This window comes from Aethalodelphis obliquidens, unplaced genomic scaffold, assembly GCF_003676395.1.
Source record: "Aethalodelphis obliquidens isolate GAN/ISIS:26980383/991018 unplaced genomic scaffold, ASM367639v1 scaffold1, whole genome shotgun sequence".
In the NCBI taxonomy this organism is placed as follows: domain Eukaryota; kingdom Metazoa; phylum Chordata; class Mammalia; order Artiodactyla; family Delphinidae; genus Aethalodelphis; species Aethalodelphis obliquidens.
In genome coordinates this window covers 1,303,944-1,317,631 of record NW_020837945.1, presented here as the reverse complement: position 1 = coordinate 1,317,631, position 13,688 = coordinate 1,303,944, and the positions used below count along the sequence as shown (strand labels likewise).

Below are 13,688 nucleotides of genomic sequence, written 5' to 3'. Positions count from 1 at the left end.
GACGCTTTTCTTTCAAACTCTAGCTTTCTGCTCTATTAGCTAGTGCAGGGAGAAGAGAAGCTCAAATGAGTCAGTTTGCTTTGTATTTATTTTTACTTGGCCTTTTCACTTCCAGATTTTGAGAAGAAAATGTGAGATTCTTTTCTCTGCATAATTTTCTTCCTTGACGAGAAGCCACTTTCAGCAGTAGAGTCTCTGAAAGTGGTGGAATTAACCTCAGGGTGACGTGTGCATTTTCCGTTCAGGAAACAAACTTTAAAATGTTGATCTGTTTACTTTTTGAAGTAATTATTAATTCTTTTTTCAGTAAATTGGAAAACAGCACACTTGCATCCCGAGTAGCGCTTGTGTTTTCCACACAGTCCGGCAGGTTTCCAAGACAGAGGGACGTGGGGTGGCTGCCCGTGAGGACCATTTTGTCAAAGAGCCAGATGAGGCGAGAGTGCGCGGGACTTGTTTACTATTTGGTTTTTATTTATTTGTTCTTCAGGAATTGAACTAAATACTTGTCACTGGCAAGAATCTATTTTAATTCAAGTCCTCGCCTGTAGCACTTTGAGGGGTCATCCTAATCTACTTAAGCACTCAGCCATCCCTTTGGAAATTGACAGGCAAGGAGTTGCTAGCATTTACTGCACCTTTGATATTTCTACTTACAGTTGCCGTCAGGATTCATGTTATTTTGCACAGGTGACAAATTTTTGACCATTGTTAAAAAAAGGTAATAAACAAACACGTTGAATCTCGTGGTATGTGTTATGGAAACAGAGATTCCTGTCCTGCTTCACGGAAGCAAGGCAGCGTCTCTCCCCATTTCTGTCCTGGAGGACACCCATGGCGCCCTGCTGGGACCTCAGTTCCTCCCCCTGCTGTCCGCACTCTCTTGTGAGATGAGGGTGCTCATGTCTCTCAGGAGCCTTTGTGCTCTTACCCTCCTTCCTCTTCCACCTCATCAGCAGTGACTTTTTAAATGGTTTGTGTTTGAACTGTTGTTGAGAAGCATCACACACGGGAACGTGCACAGACCACGGATACGCAGCTCAGGCTGTTATTACCGAGCAGACTTCCACCCAGGCCAAGACCCTGAGCGCTGGAAACGGAGCCCTGACACCCGCAGCCCCCCCGGCCCCCGTGGGTGCATCTGCCGCGGCTCTGGGCTGCAGGTCTGCTTGCTTGCTTGCTTGTTTTATACAGATGCGATCAAAGCATGCATTTTTGTGTCTCTTTCCTTCTGTTCAGCGTTACATGTGAGCCTCCCTGTGCTGTTGGAGTTTATTGCCACGTGCAACATTCCACCGTTTGACCACCATTCTACTGACGATGGATAGTCAGGCATTTGGGGGCAATTATGAGTAAAACTGCTGTGGCTGTTCTGAGGGCGGCGGACGTGCTGACCCGCGGCCCCGGGCGGCTCTCCTGTCCCCGCGCGCTCCCCGGGCCTGGCTTCTCTCCTGTTCCCGCCTTGTTACATTTTCCCGCTCCGCTAGGCGTGTGGCGGGGTCAGACTCCTCCGGAAGTGCCCGGGGAGGTGGTGGAGAGGGGCAGTGCTCCGACACCGCTCATGGCACACCTTCCCCTTTGCTCTAAAAAACAAAAAACACTTCTTTTCCTGTGTAAGGTGTAGAAATTGGCTCATCATTTTCCAGTTCTGTCTTGGGTGTCTTTTCCGGAGTTGCCTGTTCTATTTAGTTTTTCAAAGGCATAAGCTGGTCATCACTTTACCGTAAGTGAGGCAGGTGCCCAGGAGCCACATGGAGGCTTTGGGCAGCCCGGGACCCGCCGGGCCACCTGCGGGGAGGGGAGCCGCTCTCCCTGGTCATCGTGTGGAGCTGCGCAGCGAGACACGGCCCCCTCGTGGCCCGTGTCTCTGGGCGCGGTGGGAACGAGGGGCAGCCAGCAGGTGTCTGCAGACCCCCCTCACCTCCCGGCCGGGGACGGGGGCTTGCGTCAAGAGTGCTGACCGGGCAGTGACTGCCAGAACGGGGACACCTGCGGTCGGTAACTCCTGGAAGATGGCATGGGGACTGGGCGTCCTGGGCAGATGGGGTCAGATCCCAGAGCAAGGCCGAGGGGGTTGCCGGAGGATGAAGGGTGAGCTGGAGTCGTGGGGGCCAGAGGGGCCGTGGGCAGGTCACCGGGGCTGGAGGCCAGGGTGTCTGAGTGCCGCACGCCCTTGGACTCTGTAGTTTACATCCGTGAAGAGGGAAATCTGCTCCCCTTGCTTGAATGCTTCCCAGGGCTATCTGGGGGGACAAGACGTGCAAATAAAATTTAAAAATATTTTATGGGATGTTAATTGTTCACCTTGCCCTCAGCTCCTCTTGTTTACTTTTGATGGGCACTGAAAGGAAGTGCTTGGAGAACTTCCTCTCTTAAAACTACCAGGAAATGGCCTGGGACAGTGGAATTTATCTAACAGAGCGTCTGAAACGTGGTCCGTGGGTGACACCTCAGAGGGTCCTGCCTGGAGGTGCCTCTCAACTACTGAGAGTTCTTTGATATTAGCCACTGTGGAAACAACTCCTTCCCACTGACGCAGCTATATCCCAGTCAGCCCTTCCTTGACAAGTGCAAAGGTCAGTTTAGCTTAGCCACTTTATAACTTTCTCAAAGATTTCAAGTCACAATTGACTTTTACTTTTGTGAGCTTAATCTTTACTGCTAAGATTAGGCATATATACATATCACATGTATGAAGATTAATATTTAGTTAAAAATACCTTTAAACACCTGTTAAGGCACCAGAATTCTTTTATAAATTGAGGATAACCATGTGATCTAACACGGTTAGTGGCGTGAAGTTTTCTTTTAATGAATCCCAGGGTTAGTAGACGTCGCCTGTGTATCAGTCAGAGGTTACCACACTCAGTAAGAAATACTGAGCACGTTCTTACTAGGCAGTGGCTTGGGCCTGAGAATACCTGGAGGTTTTCTTGGTTCCTGCCCTCAAAGGCTCCGGCCTGTTAGATGACACACAGATAAAACACGGACCGAACAGGAGGCAGGCAGGGTTCACCAGGTACGGCAGGTGTTGGAGATGCATGTGGCATGCTTTCCCTGGAGACCACAGATCACCCCAGGATGCGTCTCAGGGGCTTGGAGCGGGGAGGCCTTCCACCCTCGTGGGGCAGAGGGGCCTCTGGGCGGCGGGAGGGCTTTGCAGTTGCCAGGTTTTCACGGAGGAGGTAGTACTCGAGCTGAACATTCTTTTTGGGTTTGATTGTACTGAATCAGATATTAAAACTATTCAACATCACTTAATTCTTGTAGATTACGAGCATATCGGGGTTGATTAACAGGTAGTTTCTGTCCTCACCTGGGCATCCTCGCCCCCCACTCCGTCCGCAGTGCGTGAACCCTGAGGAGTCCTCTGCCTGGATTGTCGTATTCACTCCCTGTGCAGCCCCGGGAGGTGGGCGTCCAGGAGGGAAAGCCTGGAGCCTCTAGGGCTGGGCAGCTAGATTTTCCAGCAGGCACGATGCCAGCTCTGTTTCTAACCTGGCACGCGGGTCACACTGATCTGCACAGAGGCCCTGTGCTGGCTCGCTGGGGAGAGGGTCCAGCCACAGCAAAGCAGGATCTTTGGGAGGTTTGCTTCTTCCAGCTCCCGGGTCGCTTACCCAGCTGTGCAGGCTCAGGAGAAAAGTAAAGTGACCGGCCATCTGGTGACAAACAACATTTTGAACTGAGTTCTATTTCTTCATCCCAGAAATGCGAAAATACATGTTTTTGGATATTCGATCTCATGTGTTGGTGCTCAGGGGGAGGTGGTCCGCTCTCGTCCTCTGGCTGGTCACAGCGTGAGTGACAGCTGGGCCCGTTCTCGAGTGTGCAAACTGAGTAGCAGCGGTGCCGTGGCTGGAGCTCACGGTCGGGCGGTGGGCGTTGCCATGTGTGCGTTTCCTGAGTCCCGTTGTTACGAGCGTGCTGGCTTGCTGTGCCTGCGCGCCTTGGACTGCAGCACGATCCCCCTTCTCCCGAAGCCTGGGGTTTTGAGCTTCACGTGGTTAAGGGTTGAGACATCGTTTTTTATTTGTGTCAGTTAAACCCAAGGATTCCTGCAGAAGTCATCAGCTTTGTCTGGAAGGTGAGGACGATTCATTCGCTCTGAAACTCCAGTGTTGGTCTGCAGTGCTGTTGTGTAACACGTATGTCTTGGGGCTGAGCCCAGAGCCGTGGCCTTGTCCGGAGTGTCTAGTGTCTCACCTGAACTCCAGGGCAAGGGCATCCCCTGACCTAAGTATTAGGGACGCAGACTTATCCATTAAGGGAATTTATTTTGTCATTGTCTGCAAAGCCAAAAGCTGAGGAGATATGCATCTGTCAACTAAATGACTTCTCCATTGTCACCTCTTTACGCAAGGACCCGTGCTCTGCATTTTTACTGTGGAGACTCAGCCCTTTTGCATGAGGGTGGATACTGGGGGGAGAGGTGCTGGTGAGGGTGTCCCCAGGACGAGGCTTCTCCCAGTTCAGAACAGGAACAGCTGCTTGTTTGAGCCAGTTTTGTCATATAAACAGGGTCAGACTGAGACTTGGCCTTGTCCGAGGGCGGGGGCTGGCGGGACCGGTGTCTGTGCCCTCAGGCAGCCACTGTCCCTTTGCCTCCACTGCTGTCTTTGAAGAACACTTCTTGCATTTCTGAGTTTCTTTTACGTAAGATTTTATATTTTATTCAAAAACAAAATATGCTCATTGTGGACTCTGTGTACTTTGCAGAGATGCAAAACTAGGAAGAAGGAGGCGCATTAATCCCATCGCCTAACAGCAGCTGTTGCTACTGACTTTTGTCTGTGTCCTTTGAGCCGATTTTGTGTGTGTTTTATTTTTTCCCTAAACACAGTTCATAGGCTGTCGCTCCTCTGCGTATCTCTGCGGGCCTCTTAGATCACTGGAGCAAGATGTGGTGCAAATTAACAGCAACAACTGGAGAAATGGCTTATATTTTCGTTTTCAGTGTATAACAACATTTAGTAGGGACTTTACTGAAGATGTTTTCCGTGCCTGCTCTTATGATCCCATGTGGAATGGACAGCATCACGCTTCCGGGCTTTCTTCCTCTAAGGACGGGGGCACAGCAGAGAGGACGCGGCCTCGGTGCAGGGCTGCTCCTGGCCACGTACTTCTCCCAGGACGGTCTGCCCACTGCCCTTTTGAGTTTCCAGGGAGGTTGTCTCCAAGCGCCGTGGTATCTTCCCGCAACAACTGCTTACCCTCCGGGCCGGCGTGTCAGGTGTGTGAAAGTGTGTGTGGCGGGGACACGCAGGAGAAATGTGGAAGGAGGCAACTAAACAGCGCTCGTCAGCACCGACTTCTGTGCTGTGTGTGACTCTTCCATCGTAGACGTGGGGGATTTTTGTTATGTATGTGGCGTTTCCGTCGTGTGCACGGGACTTCTGTTGCATACATGGGATTTCTGAGATCTGTGTACATACTTACCGTATACGTGTGATGCACATGTGGACGTTCTCTGTGAAATCCTGGTTTAGTCTCTGCACCATTCTGTCATATACCTTCGTCATTACACCATGGATGTGTTAGTACAGAGGTACCTTCCTCTTCTGAGGACCGACACATTTTATCTTTTTGCTTTCACGGTAAAAAATAGTTGTAAACGCATTCAATTTCATGTAACTAATATAGTGCTCATAACTGCTTCACTGGTTACGAGGAGGGCTTATTATTCTGTCCTACAGATGCACTGCGGTTGTTTCATACACCCTGATGGATAAAGGTGTCCTTTCAGTTTAACTGTTTAAAAAAAAACCTGAAGTGATATCTGCACGTGGTATAAAAGTGTACTCAATTTATAAAAGAACTGGTGCTTTAACAGGTGTTTAAAGGTATTCTTAACTAAATGTTAACCTTCTTACATGCGGCCCGCCTTTGAGCGAGAATGCAGTTACACGTTCCCTCTTCCTCTCTGCTCTCCCCAGAGGTGAACAGGTGATGGTGTGCGTCTTCTCCCTCTGCTTTCACAGCCTTCTTATCTTTACCCCGTCACTTTGCCTCACTCCTGTTCACGTGGGGAACCAGCAAGCAGTGCCTCTCTAGTCCCTGGCTTTTGTGGGTTATATTTTTAGATTTCTATTGGCAAAACTTAAAACATTTGTAGTCTGTTTCCCATCTATCATTAGGCTTTCTGTGCTTTTTCCACAGCTTTAGTCCAGAAATGTTAACGTAAGGAAAGCAAAGTGTAAAGTATCATGATGGTATAAATATATTCTACTGCAGAGCCTAATAGCTTGAGTGGAGAAGGCAGAAAACGTAATTCTGCATCCCAGAGCTCCTGCCCGGGAAGGAGGATGTGCAGACGTAGCCCCTGACTTCCTTTCGGGCTTCGGCGCTGCCCCTGGCTGCTCCAGCTGCTCTGCTTTCTCACGTCCCATGATGTTTGTTTCTTAAATTCCGTTGTAGTTCTGCTGGAGCACCTCCTTAATCCACTTCTTTTTTTTTTTTTAAATAGATCTTTGTTGGAGTATAATTGCTTCACAATACTGTGTTAGTTTCTGTTGCACAACAAAGTGAATCAGCCATATGCATACACGTGTCCCCACATCCCCTCCCTCTTGAGCCTCCCTCCCACCCTCCCTACCCCACCCCTCCAGGTGGTCACAAAGCACCGAGCCCATCTCCCTGTGCTGTGCTGCTGTTTCCCACCAGCCAACTGTTTTACGTTTGGTAGTGTATGTATGTCAATGCCGCTCTCACTTCGCCCCAGCTTAATCCACTTCTTTATGGAATGCATGGCTCAGAGACTTCTTGGGTTACTGCGTGCAGTGTTCAAACATGTGGTTTATTTGTTCGCATACTTGATTGGTAATTTGGCTGGGTCTAGAATTCTCGGTTCTTACAGTTTTCCCTTGGAGCTCAGACAGTATGCTCTGGTGTTTTCCGGAGTCTGGTGTTGCCAGTGAGAAATCAGGTGGCAGCTCGACCCTCGTCCTTTTGCAGGTAGATGTCTCCTGCTCTCTCCTTGTCTCCCTGCCGTGGCCTCCAGTGCTGTTATTTGACTCACAGTTACTCTTCACCCTGATACGCTTCTCTTCCAGGTCCAAGTGACCATACTTGGACACCCCCCCGCCCCCGCCCCGCCGCCTTGGAAACCTCAGACTGTCTTTGCAGAGTATTCTCAAGTTGTGGTCCGGGAGTCATAGCCCTGCCCTTGGCTCCTGGCTCTTGGGAAGCCGCACCCCGCTGTCTTGCACACGGCTCCTTCCACTCCGCGAGTCAGCCTGGGTCCGCCTGCTGTCTGCCATGACCGCCCGTCCCAGCTGCCGGGGCTGCAAGCCCCCTTTGTAATTTTTCAGCACTGTTACGACTCCTTCATGGCCAGGAAGTACCTCTTCTGACCTTTCACCAGGGCCTTGGGAAGAAAGGAAGGAAGATGTGGACTTTGCCACTATTTACAATTAAAAGTCTTTAGATCACTGTTAGTGGCAAGGTTCTGTACCTTTGAACATCTTGAACGGGGGGGCGGGGGTTTCTTTCCCCTGGAAAAATTGCTCAACATTATCAAAGGATTGGGAAGAAATTAAATGAGGCAGTTCCAGTAAATTTGTCAGCAGCATATATAAATCTTTTAAGAAACGGTTTGTACTTTAACTTGTCATTTTGTATTATGTAACAGTGCCCCATAAACTTAAAAATAGCTGGGTAATTTGGTTACGCTTACCTTGATAGTTAGTTACATTTCATATACTGGGAGTCAGCACACTGCCAATAAATGAGACATCTCTACCTCATTGTACCCCTACGATTCGGAGCGGTTCTGTGCATGTGTTTTGCAGTAAAGTCGGAGATGATTTATGATGCTGGTAAGTTTAGTTTTTGGAAAATTATCGTTCCAGAAAGCTGACAAAATTTTCATCCCTGTGTATACAAACAACCCATATTAAACTAATGAGAAATGATAAAACAAAGCTAAAGTTATAGCGATAAAAATAACAATAGCAGCCATTGAAATCCATGGTAAATTAAAGCTGTCGTCGAAAATGAAGTGTTCTTCCTGAACGTGGGACGCGTGGCCCTCTGCGGGCGCCTGTGCTGGGTGTGGGGACCACACTTCTGTCTGCAAACTCGGGACGCCCCAGCTGTGCGTTAGGAATTACAGATTTGCGTGCTCCTTAATAACACTTCATAGGTTACCATCAACTAGTATTGGAAAAGGAAAGGCCCTCATGTTTTGTTGGTTAAGTGCCAAAGAGAGGACTGGGTTTGGGGTCAGTCACAGCCAGTGGTTAGATCCTCGCCTGAAACAGGTTGCAGGCCAGGGGCTCTTTGGGCATCTGACTGAAGCCCTGTCCGTTTTCACTGGGAAGATGCGCCTGGACACACAGACACACCATTTTGTGTCTAATTTCACTCTTTCCACGGACTTGGGGAACCCTCCGCACCCCTGCTCTAGGAACAGTGTGGAGCAGCCCTCTGCCCGGCGCCCACCGGGAGGCCGTCCCATGTGTGGAGAACAGAGGACAGAGGCTACGTGGCCAGCTGGCTGTCCCCCCTGCCTCACCCTGTGGGTCTTCTTGCTACTTCCTGACGGACACCGAGCCCTGTCGCCCTTCCTCCTCCCCAGGGAAGGAAGCGGGGGGCGGGGGCTTTTATGTGCTCGGTCTTTATTTTCATGATTGGCAGAAATACTGTTTTTCATCCTCTCAGCTTCTGTATTTCTTCTCTCCTTGTTTTCAGTTCTCTTCCACAGTGGGGTGTGGTTTTTGAGCAGAGTACCGGGTTCATCACACCAGTGGACATTGAGGGAGATGCCAGTTGGGGTTACTGAGGAGTCCGAGTGAAAGTGCTCTTGAGTAGAAATGTCACTGGCGACATGGAGTGTTGATTCACTTTCAGACTTCAGCCAGCCACCGCTTCTTGGTGTGGACACGTCGCACTTGGTTGTGACGTGCTCTTTTCCAGACGTGCGTGGGTTTGAATTTGCTCGTACTTTGGTTACGGTTTTTGTGTCTCTGTTTGTAACAGAAGTTGGCAGTAGTTTTTAATTCCTGCAACGTCCTTGATGGGTTTCCAGCCAAGGTCACAGCGGCTGTGAGGAGAGTCAGGAAGCGTGGCCCCCTTTCCCTCCTCTGAGGGCCTGTGAGGTTCACAGCCGCCTGTTCCCACCTTGCTTCTTTCCCGCTGCTCTCTCTCCGCGACCCCCCCCTCCTTCTGAGATGGACCCTCGTGTGGCGCTGCTGGCAGAGGCCCGAGGTGCCGTTCGAGATGTCTTGGCTTTTCTCACCGTGGAAGGGGATCTGCCCCCTCCCCTCCCACTGGCGGGGGTCTTACCATCCCTCCCGGGCCCCGGCCTCCTGGTCTCTGGGGTCTAAGTTTATAATAGCTACTTTCATTTATTTACCCAGGGAGGCTGGTCTCCCCACCACGGGAGGTTCCTTCCTTCTAAGGACCTGCCCTTTTCTCCTCTCTGTTCCCTAACCAAAGGGCATTTTCTGGTTAAAAACTTATATTTAGTTCATCTTATGTAAGAGCAAAGAGACAGATTTGAGAACTTTCTATCAAAAATGATTAAAGGTTTTTTCCTATTTAGACAGCTCATCTCCTTGCAGCGGATTATAGAATATATTAATTGTCAGTATTTGATAAATAACCGTACCGAATACTTTTAAAGTTATACCATTACTTAAGCAATACAGAGATATCACATTTGGTTGGATTTTAGTTAAGAGCTAATGAGAACGTGTTAGTTTGACATGAATCTGATCGAGTGTGGCTGGTGGATGTCCCAAGTTTATGTAACGCAGGATGTGACGGTAGAAGCTGGCGCTGTTGTCACCCAGGGACACACGTCCCTAGGGAAGTCTCCACGTTATTGGTATTTTTAGACCTTGAAGTGTATGGTCGGTCTCAGCGCTCCCCCGCCCGGGGCCGCTGCCCCTAACATCTCTCCTCACCTGCTCTGGCCTGTGCGGGTCTCGGGTCCTTGTTCTCTCGGTTACAGGAAGCCTCCTGAGTGTTCCTTTGCATTTAATTCTTCCTTTCACTCTCCTTTGTGTACTTGGTTCGTGCATTTCAGTCTGGAGGGCTTTTCGTTTTCTCCGGCTGTTCTCTTCATGATCCAGTCCAGGTTTCTGGGGGGAGGTGGGCGGGGCCGTCGTGGTGGGCTTCCCGGCATCTGTGGGCAGCGGCTGTGGCCCTAGGGCGGGCGGGCATCCTCTGGGCCAGGCCCCCCTCGCCTGCTGCCCTGGGTCCTCCTCACGTTTCTCTTGGTCCTGTGCTTTGTCGGCTGGGATGGAGGAGTCTAGGCCGCATGCCTCTGGGCTCCCCTGCAAAGACCCCTCTTTCGCTCACCCGCTGGCCTTGCTGGTTTGTCCTGAAGGGAACAGGAGCTGAGGACAGGGAGGCCCCGAGCGCCTGTCCCTCCGCACCTGCTGCACCTGCCGTCCTGGAGACTCAGGCCGTCCCCGCTGAGCCCGGGACTGAGTCGCCCCTTTTCTGTGCTGGGTGCGGCCGGTGCTGCCTTCGTTGGGTGTCAGCATCGTCCTGGGCCTGAGTGCAGGAGAGGCAGGGGGAGGCTGTGCTCTGGGCGCTGCGGTGACAGCGCCCTGCTCGCCCGCTCTGTTCCCGCCTCTGTCTCTGTTCCTCGCTCCCCTTCTCTCTGTGACTCTCTGTCCCTCTCTCTCTGTGTGTCTCTCTGTGTTTCTCCGTCTCTCTTTGTCTGTCTCTGTCTCTCTCTCCCCCACTCCATCCCTGCTTTCTTCCTGTGGAGACGCAGGGCTCATTCCTACTGGTGGGAACATTGGGTTTCTCTAAAAAACATCATAAAACAATAAAATATAGAGAGATAGGGAGCAGTCTCCCACCTATTTAATGAATTGTTTTAATGTTTGCAACACGCGTTAATTTCCCATGAAGTATTTGATGGTTGAAAGTTTGAAAAAATAACATTTCCTTCAGGTCATAAAAATATTTCCAGTAATGTTACCAATTCACTTCAAAAAATAGGAAGAGGGGTTTTAAAATTCAGAACAAAGTAGTCTTTTAAATTTTAATTATTTATTTAATTTATTTATTGGAGTATAATTGCTTTACAATGGTGTGTTAGCTTCTGCTTTATAACAAAGTGAATCAGCTATACACGTACATATATCCCCATATCTCCTCCCTTTTGCGTCTCCCTCCCTCCCACCCTCCCCATCCCACCCCTCTAGGTGGTCACAAAGCACCCAGCTGATCTCCCAAAGTAGTCTCTTTTAAAAACAGCTTTTTTTGAGGTGCGGTTGACACGTGCCCAGACCCTGTACCCTGTGACGTATACAACTGGATGAGTCTCGAGACCCCGTGGGAGCAGCGCCCTGTGAAGGTCATGAACACGACCCCACTTGCCCACTTCCTGCCACAGTGGGTCCTTTGCACCTTCTGGAATTGACGCGGATGGGTCAGGCAGCACGTCCCTTTTTGGTCTGGCTTGCTTCACTCGGCGTGATGACTCAGAGACCCAGCCACGTTGTTGCAGTGCTTCATCCCAAAGGAATCTTGCTTATGAGGGAAAGTACGTTATGCGTATTTGCTCAGAACCTGGAATGTATTTAACTCACTAAGTAGAGCAAATGACAAAGTCCATTTTGGTTGGTCTGTTAAGCCCAAAATGCAGGGGAAATGAAAGGTTGGTAAATTGAGGCACTGTTGGGAGGTACCAAGGTCATGTGAGAAACGTGTTTGGTTGAGCCTTCAGGACGAGGTGGATCCAGTGTTCTCGACCTGGACCCAATCCCGTTGACTCAGACCAAAGTGGGCCCTGCGCGGGAGCAGTGACAAGTGTGGTTCTCAGACGTCACGGAACAGAATGTGCCGTGTAGAGCACTTCCCAAATGGACTTTATTTAGGCTGCGCCGCGCGGCTTGCGGGATCTTGGTTCCCCAACCGGGGTTTGAACCCGGGCCCTGGCAGTGAACGCACCAAGTCCTAATCACTGGCCTGCCAGGGAATTCCAAATGGAGTTTAAATCATACAAAAAAGATGAAATCAGGGGCTTCCCTGGTGGCGCCGTGGTTAAGAATCCGCCTGCCAATGCAGGCAACGCGGGTTCGAGCCCTGGTCCGGAAAGATCCCACATGCTGCGGAGCACCTAAGCCCATGTGCCACAACTACTGAGCCTGCGAGCCACAGCTACTGAAGCCCGCACGCCTAGAGCCCGTGCTCCGCAGCAAGAGAAGCCACCGCAGTGAGAAGCCCGCGCACCGCAACGAAGACCCAACGCAGCCAAAAATAAATAAATAAATTTAAAAAAAAAGATTAAATCAAACCAAGACCTCTGGACTAGACTACCATTTCCTTGGGCATTTCTTTCTTCATAGAAGTATCAGAGGAACTGAGGGCCAGTGCCCCCCTCCCTGCCCCGTTTATCAAGCCCTGACTGCGTGATATTGTCTAAGGGCGGTTCCCCTTCCTTGGGATTTGTACTGATTAGTTGAACGTTCTTGTAGTTAAGTGTTCATTGCAGTTTTACCACGTGAAGCTTTCACTTCTCTCCATAGCAGTTCACGTACTAGAATTGACTTTATTCTTATGGAATCTCAGCCAGGAAAGGTTTTGTCCTTGTTGAAGCTGAAATACCAACGACCCCAGTTAATGTACTGCAGAGGTTTTCATAGTTCAGAACAATTGAAAACACCCACCTTCTAAAATTTCCTGTTTTCTTTTGCTTTTCTCACATTGGTTATTGGAAAGCCTCTCTGCCCCTTTGAAGGGACCAGCATCCTTGGAGACACTCCGGCTTCGTTTCATCCCTCCCCCTGCAGGCCTCATTCCCAAGGCCTGTCCGTTGCACCTCTGAGATACCTCTGACGTTTTCCGTCTCTGTAATCCCTCTGTCCCCTAACTGTCCCAGCCTCACCCTCTGGCCTTTGCCCACGGAGCTGTCAGCGTGATCTTTCTGAAAACACAGCCTGGATTCCTCTTTCTCATGCCAGCTTCTCCTGAGAGGCCTCCCCTCTCCCTCTCACCAGAAGCATCCTGATGGACTCCTCCTGCTTTCTGTGTCAGCGGAGGGGCATCGGCGCCCTCCCTGCCCTGGCTCCGTGTCTCGGGCGCCACCTGCAGCCTCTCTTCCCGGTGCCCGTCCGCTCGCCATCCTTCTTTGGTGGGTACCTGTTCATAGGACTAGTTAATAAGCACTTAACGCAGTGGCCGCTGTCAGCGATGCGGAGAGGCCGCTGCTTGTCTCGGCGTCCCTCAGGTGATCGTTCACCTGTTCACTCGCCTTGAGCACACAAGCCTTGTATCTGGAACAATCGGTGTCTCTGAACATCGGAGAATCTGCACGCTCATGTAACAGGTTTACACACCTCCAAGGTAGAAAATGAGAGCACTTGTTTTGTGGCAGGGTTAAGCCCTAATTTCCAGTCTCATTAAATTATACCGATAAATAGCACTTTAAAAGGAAATGCAATTGCTTCGTTTAATCAATGGGATCATCAGGGCACAGCAACCCACCAAGTGCTGAGTGAGGCATTTATCTTAATACAACGAGTTCTGGACTTGCCGCTAGTACGAGGCGCGCTAAATCTCACGTGACCCCTGTTTTATCATCATTGCTGTGGCATCTGAACTCCTCTTGTCAGCAGAGAGGTGGCTGGAACCCGCTGTAGAAACCCCTCCAGCCCAACTAATTTGGGGTCATGCCGCTGTCAGAGGAGGGTGTCCCGACCCAGGCGCAGTCGCCAGGAGGAGGC

At 50.4% G+C, this 13,688-nt stretch overlaps 1 protein-coding gene and 1 long non-coding RNA gene across 13 annotated transcripts in view; one reads left to right on the top strand and one right to left on the bottom strand.

The window, feature by feature from the left end:
- ADARB1 (adenosine deaminase RNA specific B1) overlaps positions 1-13,688 on the top strand; it is a 115,635-nt gene that overhangs the window by 31,574 nt on the left and 70,373 nt on the right. The gene's annotated exons all lie outside the window — the stretch shown is intronic.
- LOC113605053 (uncharacterized) lies at positions 10,817-11,869 on the bottom strand. The gene is made up of 2 exons (XR_003427037.1): positions 11,259-11,869; positions 10,817-10,946 (listed from the first exon to the last, which is right to left on the bottom strand). It is a non-coding gene; the product is annotated as an uncharacterized LOC113605053 (long non-coding RNA).